We start from the raw sequence: 10,641 nt of genomic DNA on the forward strand, positions 1-10,641 counted from the left end.
ATTGTGACAATGATTTAAATCACATTTACTGCTTGATGTTCCCAGTACTCAACTACAAAAGAGGTTTCCTTTGATAGTATGGTTAGACTATGTAAATTACTGAGGTTTGAGCGAGCTCACGCGCCGTGGATTTTGCGTTGTGCACGGCGTGAAGTTGGGCTGTGATAAGGGAGATCGCGAAGTTGTCCTACTAATAGCTGACAGCTACCCCTTCTAATCAAATATTTTTAGGGTGAAAATAAAGGGATTTGCAGCTCCTTAATGAAAATATTGGCAGCAAAATCATTACAATGAGGGCACTGTAAAACCAAACTTTCCGGTGCACAAACACATGACATCGTGTGAAAATCATTGGAATTTCCTATTTGGTGGAACTGTGTTTACCCATACTGTGGCATTGTTCGGCCACCGGTAAGGTCTCATGTTACAAACTCCGGAATAGTCTTCAGAGATTTCGAGAATTTAGTCTTTTTTGGGGGGCCAAAAATTGCAATTGTAATCATGTGACGCACGGAGCGCAATCGGTCTATAGTGGGTACCGTGTTACCTTTTCATTGTGTATTAAGTTTTACAAAAGTAAGGGATAGGCCTACAACAAAAGCCCTTTTCACACTTTAGGTTTTTCCCGGGAAATTCCAGGGAACTTTTGGTCGATCTGTTCACACTACAAACAAATTCCCGGGAAATAGCTTATTCCCGGGAAATAATTAACCCTGCTCAGGAGTAGGGTTAAAGGAGTTAACCCCGGGGAACGTTTTTCCCGGGGAAATCAGCTAGTGAGAACGAAAGCGGGTTAAACTTACCCCCATCTTTTGCGTCCACTGTGTTGAGACGTCATTAATCTCGAAAGGTCGCAGAGGTCAAAACAAAAGTGCCAAATAGTTCGCGCGGTAACATGAGCCCTTTTTGTTTTTTCTCCCTCTGAAAGTGTTTATACATTTAGATACGAAAATAAAAGTGAATTACATCTGTAATTTACAAATAATATTATTATTTAACAAAACAGACCACGTGAATGGAATAGGAATATAATAAATAGTTGGCGTGAACAAGCTTCCTTCTCGTACACACGCCATGTGTGTATGGTATTTTTTATTTATGTACTTGGCCGTTGGTGTACTTGTGTCCAGAGTCAGATTTGAGTTCTTCGATTGACATTGCTGTCTACCACCAAACAGTAAATATCTTAAATATCTTAGTTCAATGTTTCCTCAAATTCTTACGATGGGAAACTGAAAAGTTTTCTCAAAATTGGCAGGCGCTTGGTGCCGGATATGAACGGACCCCTGCTCCATGCAGAGAAAAACTGAAAACATTGAGGGAAAAAAAGAGTACAAGAAGACTGTAGGTAGGTAGGGTACTAAAAACAAATTTAATGGCCCGGTTTTTTTCATTCAAAACCGTTGGGCTTAAACGTCAAACCAGTGTAGAAATGAGGTTTCCCTGAAAGTATCTGCCTTTATAGTAGGCAGCAACGAAAAAGTATAAGCACATAACATAGAATTTGAATTTGAATGCAAACATTTGGGAAATGTTTGCCCATTAGCGAAATTGAATGGTTGACCAGCTCTTGCTGCTGGATTTAATGAAATTGAATGAGTCTTGCGGCCTAATGAAATTGAATGAATTTATTTGACCAGTGAATGCTTAACTGTTGAAATTGAATAACTCTTTTTGACTCTTGAATGCTGTTTCAAATTCCATTAATTTTCAACCCGAAATTGAATGAGCCAGGAGTTAAAATGAATGGATTTTTGTGTAAATTGACCTAGAAAACCTATATTAAAACTCATCTATTTCAGTTAAGTACAAGAGTTATGGTATTACTTTCCACGTGTGACTTAAAAAAGTGACATTTTGCCATAAATATCTTCATGCAAAAGTCGAACAATATTGATTATGCTCTAGATAGTGTTCTTTCAGAAGATCTGGGTGGTTGACGCCCGGCCAATCCCGAACACTTTTTGTTTGTTGGGAAAGGTAAAAGTAGTTGTTTAGATGAACAACTTTATTTCGACTAGACTATATGTAACAGATTCTTCTGAGTAGCATTGTTCGCCCTGAAAAGAGCCGGTTGGTTCTCCCAGAGCCTTTTTTGACGGTTCAAACTGTCAGGGACGACGTAAACAACATGTTGCAAAGTCAATGTGGATTGTGTTGGTCCTTTGCCGCGAACAAAGTCTCGACATCAGTTTTTGTTGACCATCATGGATTTGTCAACTAGGTTTCCAGAGGCCATTCCATTGAGGAGGATTACAGCCAAGGTTGTTGTTGAGACTCTTATGCAGTTTTTCATAAGCTATGGCTTGCCAAAAGAAGTGCAGTCCGATCAAGGGTCTAACTTCATGTCAGGTGTATTTCAGCAAGTCCTATGTGAGCTGGGAATCAAGCAGGTGATATCGTCTGCGTATCACCCGCAATCTCAAGGAGCTTTAGAGAGGTATCACCAAACCCTAAAGAATATGATAAGAGCCTACTGTGAAGATTTTTCAGAAGATTGGGACAAGGGAGTCCCGTTTCTCTTATTTGCGACCAGGGACTCACCGAATGAATCAACAGGTTTTACCCCGTTTGAGTTGGTGTATGGTCATGAGGTGAGGGGGCCTTTGAAACTCATCAAGGAGAGGTTTCTAGCAGAGGATAACGAGACCAGTTTGCTTGACTATGTGTCGAATTTCAGGGAGAGGCTGTCCAAAGCTTGTTCTGTGGCACAATGCATCTTAAGGCATCTCAGCAGGCGATGAAGACCAGAGCTGATCTGAAATCCGAAGTCCGCACCTTCAAACCTGGTAAAAAAAGTGCTACTGCTGTTGCCTTGCTGGCGAACCCCTAAAAGCAAAAATCAGTGGGCCCTACTGTGTCAAAAAGAAACTCAACGAAGTTAATTATGTAATCAATACCCCAGATCGAAGGAAGAGCCAGAGAGTTTGTCATGTGAACATTAACCAATGAGTGTAACCATTTTATTGCTGCTGATGAGGAAGTGATAAAGTTATTGGATTTAGCGGTTTCCATCTTATTAACCAGGTAAGCAGCGATTATTTGATCTCTAATTGGAAGAATTATCTCTAAACCGTTATCCTGCAACCAACTAAAGAATTGTCTGCATTTGTACATGTATGTGTTTATCGTGCCTTCCGCTTTGGCCAATATGACTTCGTTGAAGATGCGTTTCTTCTTAATTTCCAGACCTTGGGGGAACTCTGACCAAAACTGTTGCTTGAGTATAATCTAGTGCATCAAATGGGAATGGCAAAGTAGAGATGAAATGTTTTAATTTATCCTACATAAGTAAATGTAATTGTGAATTACTGAGAGGAGAAGGTATTAGTATGGGTTGTACAATCAATAGAAACAGCACAAACATTGCCAGTGAATCGTGGAGACCCTAGAAGTGAGTTCTTATTTCTACCTAGCTGTAGTGCAACGTTTCCTTTCGTTGTGATAAAACCTTTTATCCATGACCTGTAATGTGACCAGAGGATTGGCCAAAATATGGAAGAGGGCCATTGGGGCAATACCAACACGCCTTTTCCTCTGCAGAGGGGGATGTGCTCTAGCACCTTTGGAATGAGGACTACTGGTGGGACTATCAGACAATTCTCGTCTTGCCAGTTTTGAGTAAAGGCATCAACGCCTGACGTGCGAGGGTTTCAGAACCTTGAGTAAAAACGAGTTAGTTTTGCATTATAGTAATTGGCAAAACAGTCGATACTGAGTGGGCCCCAAAGTGAATTCAATTCGTTGAAAAATTGTGAGGATAACTCTCAGTCGTCAGTGTCTATTAGACGACTGATGAAATCGGCTTGATCATTCAGTCGACTTCTAATCTGATGTTATTACGTAAACATATGGTGAAAATATCAAGAGCTATATCTTGCAGATCGCTTTTCATACTTCTCATTCTTGTGGCAGATTGACTATCTGAGAAAACTTTAAGTTGTGAACCACTTAACATTGGCAAAAAAGAATTAATTGCAAAACGAATAGTATTTAACTCTTTCTATGTGGAGCTTTTCTGAGCTTCTTGTTTGGTCCAGAGCTTATGAGCTACATGGATTTCATTACACATGATTGACCCTGCACCCTGTGCGCTAGCATCACAACAAACAAGTTTAGTAACATTCCTTGTTGCAAAGACATTGCGTAGATTCAAAGAGGCTGCATTATTTTTCCAGAATTGGATTTCGAAATTGCAATGTACTGTGGCGGGACCGGGGGTGGGGCCAAAAAGTCTGGTCTTGTTCGACGGGGACACCGGCCCCCGGGTTAATTATCACACCCAAAATATATTTATGAGCCCTGGTGCTCAGGTGAGTGGCTACCCGAGCGGCGGCTAAAGCCTGCGGGCGGTTCGTTTGGTGGAGATGTACCACCACTTAGACTTAGATTAACCTCAAATTATAAACGAGCAGTTAGGAAACCTCAAATAACCTCACGTGGATTCATAGGTTCCAAGGCACAATTAAATGGTTTATTTCAAGTACAATAATCAATAGATAATTCACAGGTTTATAATCACAACACAGCCCAATAACCTCGCCTTATAATAATATCAGGCCCTTAGACAATGCAATCAATAAATTCGAAGATTCGAAGTGGTAATACCTCACCCTGAGGTTTAACCAATGATCTGGCTAAAACTAAACCTCGTTGGGCCAATTCGCCTCCACCCTCAACAGGCTCAATGATGGCAGACCGAAGTGGTATCTCGCCAGAGTTAACAATCGACCCAGGCACCAAGGCCTCATGTCCGGATGCTATTTCAGTTGTTTCTGCGACAACTACCCTGCCAACAAATGGCTCTCCTGCACTACTTGTGCACCTCAGTCGTTCTCCATTCAACCTCAACTCAAGACTCTGGAAATCCAAGTTCCCACGGGTTGGCAACAAGAAATCCATTCCAAGTATACCCATACACTTGATGTCTGCGACAACTGCCTTGACCTGATGGACAGTTTTAACCACCTGAACATCCACCGAGGCAACACCCATTACGGCAAGCGGGCTGCCGTACACCTGCCGAATATTAATCCCCTCGTTGATCATCACCGGCCTCTGTTCTTTGCTATGGTACACCGAACCACTAATTACTGTATCTGTCGAACCAGAATCGACCAGAAAACGGCATTAAGTGCCCCTCACCAATCCATTATCAAACAACCCAAGTCTAGGCCGAAGGACAGAAAAAGATCGGGTTGCCACCGGCTCTTCTTCCTCTGTAACTCGCCTCTTCTTGGCTGTATCTAGTTCTTCTTCCCTTCCTCGTTTGGACCCTTGGGTTCATCCAGCCTTTCCGTGGGCCCCCCGGTCGGCTGATCGGCGTTTCCCGAAAGCCCCTGCTTTTTGCGAGGTTCAGTGCACTCCCGTATGAAGTGCCCAAGCTCTCCGCAACTGAAACACCTCACACCCTGGCTCTTCCTCATCTCAGGCCTCTGTGAAAACCCCTGAGGTTTATCACCTCGACTGTTCCAGCCTGGGCCTTTCTTGGTCAATTCAAACAATAACTCCACAACCATGTCCATCTTTTTTAACTGCTCACCAGCACTGCCCTCCAATTCCTGGAGACGCTGTTCGGTGCCAGAGTCAACGGACCTTGCAAACTTGGCAGGCCTACGTTCCTCTCTTCTTTGACTTTCATCCTTTTCGATGCTTTCGGTTTCGAGAGCAGCCTGGATGGCTTCGTCCAAAGATTTTGGGCGCGCACGATAAATGCCTTCTCTCACCACTTGACTGTCCACAGCATCTATGAAATGGTTTTTTCCCGAGGCGCTCTCGTGCCTCCTCGGAAATCTCAGGATAGGCCTTCACAGTCAAATCTCGGACCGCCTGTCCCAACTCTTGAATAGTTTCTTTCGCACCCTGTCTTCGATGCCTGAGCTCCACCAAATAATTTTCAGCCTGTTGACCAGGGCCAAATCTCCTTTCAAGGAGCCTCACCAGTTCATCATAGGTGAACTTCTTCTTTGCTACATCACCAAGGATTCGGAGCGCATCAGCCTGGAGGCTCGCAGCCAGAAACTCGGCTGCTTGCTCATTGCTCCACTGATTAACCTTTTTACAGGCCTCAAAATGCCTGTGGTAGTCGGTCCAAAGGACCTTTCCCTTATACCGGTCGGGGGTAATAGTAGGACGGTGGGGCCTGTCCTCTTTAGGCTGAAAAGAAACCTCATCCCCAACCAACCTTGCCTCTCTTTTGAGTGGCCATGGACCAGCATGAGGTTTACAAACCTCACTGTTTCTTGGACACTCTTTCTCCACATAAGGATGAGTAAAAAAACTCAAAACCTCATTGTGCAAACCTCGTTCAGTTGCCGACGGAACCCCAGTGTTCAGAAAGGGGTTCGTATTGGAACTGTGCGACGGGAAAGGGATAGGCCTCTGATGAGGTGTACTCCCAACATGCCTTTCACCCCTTTCAACCAACTCAGGGGACATCCCAACATTGGAAACTTGCCGGGAAGGGAACCCTCTTCCATGCCCTCGGGCTGACCCTTCCGCCTTGCGGCCTCCAGTTCGGCCGCCAACCGCTCTCTCTCCCACTTTAACACTGTGGTGAAAATGGAAAAAGCCGTTTGCCAATCATTTATGTTTTGGGGTAATTTTGTGTTTGTTGGGATCAGACACAAAGAGCTTTCACCATTTTCGGACTTCTGAACTACCACCTTGTGTTGTGCCATTGTTGGTGGTTCAGTTAGACTACCGAAATCAACATACATGTACATGTATTCGTTTGCCCATATTTTGTTTTTAAGCTCTTGATACTATGTTTTTCATCGTCAGTATAATATATATATATATGCAGCGATCGTTAAATCACAAGGGTTGCTTGTTACAGGGCCTCGATTCAAGATCCACACTCAGTGATTATAACTATCTTGTTTTTGATAGTTTTGCATCATTAGTAAGGTTTGCGGTAACACACCAAGCTATACGCATCATCGGTACTTCAGCAGCATATAGCTTCAGAGTCAAGCTTTATCCAGAAGACGATCAGAGCATACTGATCGAAACGTCGATTGGAAACGAAAGTTTCCTTTCAGACCCCCCCCCCAACTCAATTAAAGACATTGGCGTCAATCAGGGGGGGGGGGGCAGGGGGACATGTGCCCCATCTTTTAGAGAGTGGGGTACACAATATCAAATGTCCTCATCATCTTTTTGACCACCTTTATCATGAAGCCCAAGTTTTGTACTGTGTAAGACCAAACAATGTGTCCCACCATGGTGGCAAAGGATGACACAACTTTTTGAAGGGTGGGAGACACTATATCAAATGCCCCCCCCCCTCAAAAATGGCGTTAGATTGCATCACAGAGTATCTAAAGTGCACAATTTTCCCGGGCCTTTAATCGGGCCCGTACCCCACTCCATTTTCGAAGTGTGTGGGACACACTATCAAATGGTCCTCGTGTCCTTTGACCACCTTCATCATGAAACTCATGTTTTGCACTGTGTAAAACAAACCCTGTGCCCAAACCATGTGTCCTGTCATTGCCATCAGTCCCTGGGGGGGGGGGGATCACAATGTCACAGTTTTGTAACTCATGTGTCTTATAAGGGCACGTACTTCGCTGTGATAGTATACAAATCTTGACTGCTTCGAGTGCTATGGTTAAAACTATGACTCCCGAGGTGATCCCCAGAGCGTTCTATTTTCCCGACGGGCGAAGCCGAGGGAAAATAGACTGCTCCGGGGATCACCGAGGGAGTCATAGTTTTAACCATTGCACGAGTAAAAACAGTTAATATTTGTTTTATATCACCCCAAACATTTCTAAATACTGTACTATAGGTTTTCTCGGTCAAATTCGACAAATGAGCAGTCAATTTCGTTTTCATGGGTTCGATTTAAAACTGTTTTGCCTCTCCAGTTGTAACTGCGTTTCAAATTCAGAATTCGGTCGTGTAATTTCGTTTTGAGTCGAGTCAAATTCCTTTAGCACTCTGTTCAATTTAGCGTATCGTCATTCTTTTTCGTGACACACACGCCTCAAGAAGCGTCTGTGCATTTGAATGCTGCTTTGATGAATTGTTAAATTGAATGATTATTTTGTTAAATCGAATAACGTAAAAGTACATTTGACTAGTCTTAAAACGAAATCGAATGATCTTTTTCAGTAGCATTCAGTTTTGTGCCAAATAGAATAAGCTGGTGGTTAAATTGGCTGCTCATTTTCCGAAATTTACCGAGAAAACCTATATTTAGTTACAGACCTGAATGCTACAATCCACGGACGACGCGAATACAGATTGCAATAAACTTTTACTGTGCTGCATGTAGTGTCATGTAACCCGAATTGGTTACAGACTATTCATTTGTCATCCTCGTACACGCAACGGACGTCTGGGTACTGCACGCCGTGTGATAGTCTTCGGACTAGCGCACGGCAAACCGATGCACTATCACACGGCCGTCGTCTAGTAAAACTAAGACATGTCATGTGACGCGCTCTAAACGAATGGAAAGGCATAATATTGGTAAGGGGTGTTATAATTATGTTTACTTTATGGTGGCGCACTGTCATTGCCGCGTTCTGCGGCCTCTATAGTTCGAGCAATATTTGTAATGTTTTACCCAAGTAACTCCGCACCCAAGGTTGTTATTAACTCTGTTCCATTTGACACCACATTCAATTGAGACGTTTCTGAGATTGTTCTCTTTTCCCGCAAACCTTGCGTATTATACAAACGTTGCAAACAATCCACTACACGCACCCATATCCTTTTCATTTTGAATGAAAGTTCAAGTATTTCCATAATACGAAAAGGCCCAAATTATACTGCTCAAATTATGAAAGCTTATTGTTCTGTTTCGTTTGCCATTGGGTCTCTTTACGGCCTAAGATTGCACCACAGAGCACCTAGGATGCAAAATTGTCACGGCCCTTGCCGGGCCCGGACCTATGCCGTAAAGGCTTCACGCTCGCATGCTCACTCTTTGACAGATTTGCCCCCTAAAACTTGTGTCATAGATCTGCACCTGGGCCCAATTTTATAGAGCTGCTTAAGCACAAAATTTTGCTTAAGCAAAAACATTCCTGCTTAGTAAAATCAGATTACCGGCCAAGACTCCACTAATGTATTATGCTAAGTAAACAACAGGTAAATACCAGTCACAAGCAATGTATATGGCATGACACTTTTGTCAGTAATATGTGAAAAATAAGCGAGCAATTTTCGTGATTAAGCATTTTTTTTGCTTAAGCAGATTGCACCACAGAGCATCTAGAAAGCAATGCTAAATTTCCCCCGGCCCTTAGGCGGACCCATGCCGTATAGGCTTCACACTCGCATGCTCACTCTTTGGCAGATTTGCCCCCTAAAACTTGTGTCATAGATCCGCACCTGAACTTGATGCTAAACTTAAACGGTTCTACTGCTGCTCACATTTTAAAGACTTATGTTCTGTTCCATTCTGTTGCATCTTATTGGCCAAAGATTGCACCACAGAGCATCTAGAAAGCAATGCAAAATTTCCACCGGCCCTTATTTGTTTGACCAGAATAGGAGGAGATACACAAAAATGCACTGAGGCCTCTGTTAATAAAACCATCAAAATATAATCATTGAAAATCTGAACTGTTCCATTTTCCTTACAGGGAACGGTCGAGATGTCACCTTTCGTGGTTTCATTCTGTATATTCATTTAATATTAGATAAATAACAATATTGTACATTTCAGTGAAAACGGGTAACTAGAAAAAGAGGGAGAAAAATCTGAAACAATATGAAATTTATATTATTCACACCTTAAATCTGTTTCTATATAGCTCCGCCTTTCATCGAATTGAAAGGTGGACACAATACGGCCTTTGTCATTTGGGTCCGGGTTTTACAAACTACCTGGTGTGACAATTATTGGGCGACACAACAAACAATATACAGGGCCAACATTGAACAAATGATTTAGTTAAGCCGGGGCTCCCCCATTTTTTCCCCAAAATGTTATACAATATGAAATTTATATTATTCACATCTTAAATCTGTTTCTATATAGCTCCGCCTTTCATCGAATTGAAAGGTGGACACAATACGGCCTTTGTCATTTGGGTCCGGGTTTTACAAACTACCTGGTGTGACAATTATTGGGCGACACAACAAACTATATACAGCGCAAACATTGAACAAATGATTTAGTTAAGCCGGGGCTCCCCAATTTTTCCCCAAAATGTTATCAAGACGTGTTTATCCGTGAAGGCACCGCGCGCTCCCCATGTTCCATTGGTTCATGTACATGGCATAGATTACAATATAGAGATGCCGACCCATCCTTGCTGAGCTGGACAACGATGGATAAGTAAACTTGTACATTATATTCAACATATTAAACATGCCATTTTTTGCAATTGGTGCTTTCAATGTTTCCATTGCTCCAAATTGACAGTAGTGTTTATACCACAGTATACCAGACTGAGGTCGACTATAAACACCCTTGTCACACGAAGTTGTGTGCTTTCAGATGCTTGATTTCGAGACCTCAAATTCTAAACGGAGGTCTCGAAATCTAATTCGTGCAAAAAGTACTCCTTTCTCAAAAACTACGTTACTTCAGAGTGAGCCGTTTTACACAATGTTTATACTATCAACAGCTCCCGATTACTCAATACCAAGAAAGGTTTTGCTAACAATTGTTTTGAG

Source organism: Asterias rubens, chromosome 9 (genome assembly GCF_902459465.1).
Source record: "Asterias rubens chromosome 9, eAstRub1.3, whole genome shotgun sequence".
NCBI lineage: Eukaryota > Metazoa > Echinodermata > Asteroidea > Forcipulatida > Asteriidae > Asterias > Asterias rubens.